Raw genomic sequence first — 7340 nt, forward strand, 5'->3', positions numbered from 1 at the left:
CATCTGCACTCAGGGAGCGACTGTTCCCATTGTGAGATGATTGCTCCTGCTTAGGGGCCAGCCTCAGCTCTGTAGGGGGTACAGCTCCCGCTCAGGGACCCTATCTCATCATGTGGTGATCTGTTCTGGGAGGTTCGCCATGGCTCAGGGGTAGTTTCGGTCCCTGATGTAAAGATGCTTATTAATCAGACCTGTTGTTCCTGGAATCCAAGGTAACTGCAGAACAAAGTAGCTCATAAGGGAAAAAAAGTTAAAAAGGGATTCAGAGAGAGGGACAAAATGGAGTTGGTTAGGTCAGGGACTGGACCCTCTGTAACCACCAATCTTATTTTATTATGGAAGTTGCTGCATGTTCCAATACAGCTGCTAAAGTGCCAGTCATTGTGTATGTATTCCAGGCAGGAGGATGGAAAGATTACCTGCCAGCTGAGTAAATCCTCTTTAAGAACCTTGTTTACAAATTCTGCCTAATGACTCTGCCTTCCACCTTGACCATCTCTTTTGACAAAGGAGTCTAAGAAATAGTTTCATCAACATATACCAGCCACAAATAAAGGTGGGGCCTAGTTAGTAAGAAAAAGAGGGGAAGGTGGGTAATGGGTGAGTGACCCTAAGGTGCGTGGTAGATGTCGACTTGGTAATGAGCTGATCTGTGATAAGGTTACAGCCAGACCACATCCAGTGGCCCAGTGGGGAGAGAGCAATGCCTCAGTAACACCCCAGCTCAGTGCTGGGGTGACACCCTGGGTTGATGAAGTGCTGTGTAACCTTTTGGCACTACCTTAGAAATGAGGTCACAGTAATTATTTTAAAATGGAAAAGGGCACTGGCAAGTGACATTTCTCTCTAGCAATCAGGGTCACATCTTATATTTGATGAAATTTACATTCTCTAGATCCTGCTACTCCAACTGTGGTCCCCAAGGACCAGCAGCAACAGCATCATCAAAAGCTTGTTAGCAATGCGGCACCCCAGCCCTGACTCAGAATCTGCCCTTCACCCTCACCCCCAGGGGACCCCCATGCACAGCGACATTGGAGACACCCTGTTCCCGTGCAGTGTCCTGCAGGAGTGGATCTCTACTCCCCAACACCTCAGACAAAATTTGCTCTAAGACTCCTATTGTTCAGTGAGGCTGAGTCACAATGCCATGCTCTGAGAAGTTGTCCGTTAAAGCCCTTGTGAAACAAGAGCACCTAGTACTTAGTGAGCACTCATTCTGTGCCAGGCACTCATCCGAGGACTTGGTGTGGCCCTCTGCACGTGGCCCTCTGTGGGATGTGGCCTTACTATCATCCCCTCCCCTGCTGGACAGGGAAGGACCCAGCCAGGATTAGGGGGTCCGTCTGAAGTATTTCATCCAGATGAAGGGATTCTAAGGCTCAGAGAAAGAGGGCCAGGGTTCCAGGGTGGGGGACGGGCTTGAGGAGACACCCTCTAGATGGTATCGGGGGTGCTTGATTCTAGAACCTGCTCAGCTACCAACCAAGACCTCATCAAACCCCCTCTGCACCTGGGACCTTCTCTCCTGTATGGGTCGGCTGGTCTGTGGCTCCCCTCCAGTTTCGGGAGTCTAGGTGTGCCTTCCATGTGACCTGTCACCCAACTGCCACCAGGCTGGCCAGACCCAGCCATTTAATGACCCAGCTGTTGGACACCTGGGGGAGCTGTGCCTCCTCCTAAGCAGTCAGAGGTGAATGCACACCGGCCTCCAAGCCCTCCACATGAGCCAGGCGGGGCGCGGAGCAGGGCAGAGCCAACACGGGCAGCCTTCAGGAACAATCAGACCTGGTGTCGATGCTCAGAGGGACCACTGGGCCACGGGAGATGGCTGGCCAAAGCTGCCAGTGGGATGCTCCACTGTGCCCATCTGAAGGACTGGCTGTCACCTAGAGTGGCTGGCAGAAATCAGTAAGCCACAGTATAGACCCGGTCAAGGTGGGAGGGCCCTTGTCCCCGGCTGCCAGCCGGCCATGTATCTGGTCAAGAGAACTGTCAAGTGGAGTGGAGAGCTTCCGCGGGTCTTCCCAGTCCTCGTTGGACCCTTTAACAATGCTCTCCCTGGCCATCCGCTACGCACTGCAAACCCAGGGGGCTCCAGGTAGACATGCATCTGCACCAGACCCCTACTGTACCCCAGCCTCTTTCCCCAGATTTAGGGATTGAGACTGGCTCCTGTGGCTGGATCGGTGGACAGTGGGCTTAGTGTCTCCGGCTAAGCTACGTCCCACCAGAGCCATCCGGACTGCAGAAAGAGGAGAGCAGCCGACAGGCTGGGCAGGTCAGGCAGGAGGGTGGCAGGGTCCAGAGTCTCGTCGGTCCTGTCCCAGCCTCCTCCCCTCCCCTCTGGCATCTCAGGCTCACCTCTGTGTTCACAGTGAAGTCTCCTTGAGGCCAGCTCCGGGGCAGCTCTGTGCCGTGTACCAGGAGGAGTCCTGACGCCTGGCAAGCCCACAGGGGCTGGGTGATGCGCTCAGCGTGTAGGGAAAGAAGAGGATGTGATCTCTATCCTCCAGGAGCTCAGGGCTGGATGGGCATAAAGACACCTGTTCAAACCAGTGTGGCAGCAAGGGCCAATGGAGTGCCCTGGGGGAACAGCTCTCTGGAGAAGGGGATGCTCGGGCTGAGAGACGGGAGGTGCAGCCTCAGTGGGGCGGGATGCTCCTGGGGAGGGTGACCGCTCACCCCAAGGTGGGTGTGGAGAGCCGAGTGGGGGAGGAAACCATGCCACAGCCTGGATCAAGTGGAGTGGGAACAGACACTGCCCCCCTGCAGGAAGCTTGTGTCCCAAAGAGGAAACCACACTGAAAATTTAATCCCATGCAAAGCCAGCCACAGGGAAAGTTCAAGACAAAGGGGCCGAGGAGGGAGGGGCGGAGAGATGCTGCAGACTGCAGCAGAGAGAGGACGCAGCTGGCAGGAGGGGTCATTTCTGACCTTCTGTGGCACAGGAGGATCACGGGTTGGCAACAATTAGCTGAATCTTTCAAAATAGCTAATAGGATTTTGAATGTTCCCAACACAAAGACATGAGAATGTGCTGATGGAGAAGCCATGACCTTGATCTGATCGGTATGTGTTGTGTACACTTCTCAAAATGCCACATTGACATGTTCAATTACTATGTGTCAACTTAAGGTACATTTTTTTAAAACTAAGTTTGGTCTGTGCTGCAGCTCAGTGGGAGAGCACTTGCCTAGCATCTGCAAGGGCCTGGACCCCACCCCAACACCAAAAGCAAAAGAGGGAAAGCAAATTGAACACAGCCAATTTCAGGGATTTTGGAAACACCACACAAGCTCAGAGGAAGGACAGCGACTCTCGCTCAGAAGTCGACAAGGGGCTTTGAGGACAGAGTAGACGGTCCTAGGTTTACTGCTGCCAACGGGGCTGGTAAAACCCCTGCGTTCCATGGAGTGCCATGTTTGTTAAGAACGTCTTACAGCCACTGGGCCTGGTGCTGGCCAGCACTGGGGACGAGGGCTGGTCAGAGCCGGGGGGGGGGGGGAGGCTCAGGACACTGGGACACAAACAACACTAGGAGAAGGTGGCAGAACAGGAGGGGGGAGGCAGAGGCTCCGGGCCCCTCCCCTGTCCAAGGTTCTTGTCACTTCTTCCATTATTGAGGGAGGGGACAAAACCCACTCATCTCAGAGAAACGCTAACCTGCCCTGGAGCTCCCGGCTGGCTCAGGTCACCTTCTCCCTCGTGTGGAGCTCAGGACACAACAGGCATGGGCAGAATCTGTCTCCCCTGCACGACGAGAAGCTGCAAGAGGGCAAGTGCCATGCTTCTTCCTCAGCAGTTGATGCTCCGTACCTGGCCCCCAACTGCAGGTTTATGCACATTTACTTCATGTCTCAGTGACAAAGACAGGAACAAAGGAGCCAGACCTCCAGGAGGGGGACAGGAGCCTGGAAGCAGATCACCCAGTCCGCCTCCCGCCTGTGCCTCCCTCGGGCTCCTGTGGGCTCCCATCACGGGGAGGGAGGATGCTGGAACTGCCTAGGTTGGCACTCAGGGAAAGAAGGTGAGGTGTGCGGCCCAAGTTCTCCATCACTAGGGAGGGACAGCTGCCAGTCAGGCGTGACTCCAGGCCTGAGCCTTGAGGGCTGCTGGGGCACTTGGGGTTGGTCAGTCAGGACGAGCTTCTTGGAGGAGTCTTGCGGTTCTGTGATCACGTTCTCCAGCTCTCTGAATAAAAGCAGCCCCCAGAGGTGGGAAGGGAGTGAAGTGTCACCTCATCTCACGATTGTCCACTTAGTTTGAAATCCCACAAGGCCAGGCTGAAAGGGGAGCCAGTGGGGAGGAGGAGGAGCAGTGAGGACAGCAGGGAAGGCCAGCCTCCCTGCCTCCCCGCCCCTTCCCGTCCCTCCTTCCTGCTTCAGCTCTGGGGCCTGAGCCAAGAGCCACCAGCAGTTTCATTTGGCACAGCCTCAAGGAGAACCGGCCTTTCAACCAGCAGAGGGAAAGCCACCAACTGCTGCTACCAATTCCCACACCCCTCTCCCCTGGTGCTGCCCTCCTGTCCCCCTGCCCCACTGTGACCACTGTGCCAAGTGTAGAGCCAGGGAACCCGCCCACGGTCGCATGTCCACACCCCACAGCAGCCTGAGGCTGTAGGGCTGGGCTCAGGGACAGGCTACGCTCAGCAGTGACGCCACAGCAGCCACTGCCACATGGGCATCCAAGCAAGGCCAGGCCTGGGGTCCAGCCTGGGCGTCTGTGCTGCTGTCCCGAAGGGGACGTGCTCCCTCCAGCTCCTCCACGGTCTCTGAGGACACAGAAGTCACAGCAGGGAAATGACAACCACATGACAGGGCTGTGAGCAATCAAGACAGGGCAGGCCACCTATGCCAGAGCAAGCAGGAGGCCTGCCGGGCCCTGGGCACCGCACGGAGCTCCCATTAGCAAAGAGCGAGCCATTCCCAGGGACCCTGGCCACCTCCGGAAGCCACCGCCACACACAGCCACGGTCATCGGGAAAAACCACACCACGTAACAGCCAGAGTCCACCCAGAGAGCCACACGCACACAGGCACACCACATGACACAAACACCCCCACGTCCACACCCGCTGTACCACACAGTCCACACACAAGCCCACACACACCTACCACCTCAGATAACACCCCACACCCCCACACTCCCCCACACCACACAGTCCACACATAAACCCACACACACCACACGACACCCCCACATCCACACCCGCTGTACCACACAGTTCACACACAAGCCCACACACACCTACACCTTAGATAACACCCCCACACTCCCCCACACAACAGTCCACACACAAACCCACACACACCACACGACACCCCCACATCCACACCTGCTGTACCACACAGTCCACACACAAGCCCACACACACCTACACACCTCAGATAACACCTCCACACCCCACACTCCCCCACACCACACAGTCCATGCACAAACCCACACACCCCTATATACCTCAGATAACACCCACACACCCCCACACTCCCCAACACCACACAGTCCACAAACACAAGCCCACACACCACACATCACACAAACACCCTCACCTATATACATCACACACAAACCTCCCACATACACACCCCATATCACAGTTCACATACACCTACACACCACACACAACACCCCCCCACATACACACGCACTACCAGACATATCCCACACATACCACACAACACCCCCACACACACAAGCCCCCCACACTGCACCAAACACCCTCCACATACACCCCCACACCAGTCCACACACACATATAAATAACCCCCATATAACACCCCCCACAGGCCACACCCCCCACATACCCTACACACACTACATACATCACACACATACACATCCCACTTAATGCCCCCTGCCCCCCATACACACTATATAACCCACACACATACCATATACCTCCCACCCCACAAATATACACACTCCCACCCCCACTTGTACCTCACACATACACAACACCCCCACATACATATAAAACCCACACTCCACACACATCTAACACACAAAACACACACACACACACACACACACACACACACACACACACACACACGTCTCCCTGAGTCCTCAGTCTCATAGCCCAGCAGGTTGAGGCTTCTCTCATCAGCGTTTAAGAACCTCCAGAGGAGAAGTGCAGGACTAGACTGAACCACGTGAAACCCCCCTTCTCTGAGGCAAAGGGAGGACCGCACCTCAGCTGCGGCAGTCGGGCTGGGGCACACTCTGGGCTTTAACACGGAGGACCGTGCCACAGCGCCCTGACAGAATGTTCTGGAGGCAAGGAATAGGGAGGCATTTTTATTAGGAACTGTGCTCCTCCCTCGACCTCTCAGCAAAGTAAAATTAGGGTATTAAATGAAACTGGGTCCTCACTACTCCACGGTGGGTTTTTAAACATGTTCACAGTGGACTTTTAAATTCTCACAGTCGGCTTTTAAAAATTCTTCTGATGTTAAATTTTTCTTTTTTCTTTTTTTTTAAAGAGAGAATTTTTTAATATTTATTTTTTAGTTTTTCAATAAGAAAAACTTTTGATGGTATCAAATTGAATCACTTAAAAAAAAAAACCCTCAGCCCACCCCCATGGCTAGAAAGGCTTTACCACACTGGTTTTGAGACGATACTTGTGTTGATTTTGGGTCCCTAGCAGTTGAGAGCAGCCTTCAGATCCTCAGGGCCTCAGCCAGAAGGTGGGGTAAGAGGTCAGCCAGCCCCAGCCCTCCTCCCCAGCACCCCTCCCCGAGCCCCAGGCCCTGGCTGGCTCCCAGCCCTGCTCCCCAGCACCCCAGCCTTCCCCCATTCCAGCAGGGGTTCCCAGGAGTACCGCCTTCACAGCACCCTCTTACTCAGAGATGGCGGCCAATCCTTTCTCCTCTGGAACTGGAAGCCACTAGCATCCCTTGACTTCATCGCTTCTGTTCTACCAAGAACTCATCAAATGACACGTGGCTCTTGAACAGAGTAACGTGATTCCTGCTTCACCACCTCTCTGTGAATTTCACCTCCCCCAAGATCACTAGACAGCGACAACTGGGGCAGGGGTTCCTCTGCGGGTCCTTTCTTAGTCCCCACAGTTCTTTTTTTTTTTTTAATTTTTCACTGAAGCAAAAGAAACTTTATTGAAAATAGAGGAAAATCAGCAGAAAAATAACCTCAAACAAGTAACAAAGCAAAGACCAAAAAGAAATAAGAGGGAAAAAAATACCTAAATTAAGACAAAGCTCCAAACTATTTCAAAATGATGGAATTGAATTGGATATGGACTCTAAAAAACGCAGCTGGGGTCCCCACAGTTCTCCCACAGAGGAGATCACCGGACAGATGGTGGGTGGCCAGTT

This window comes from Ictidomys tridecemlineatus, chromosome 8, assembly GCF_052094955.1.
Source record: "Ictidomys tridecemlineatus isolate mIctTri1 chromosome 8, mIctTri1.hap1, whole genome shotgun sequence".
Taxonomy (NCBI): domain Eukaryota; kingdom Metazoa; phylum Chordata; class Mammalia; order Rodentia; family Sciuridae; genus Ictidomys; species Ictidomys tridecemlineatus.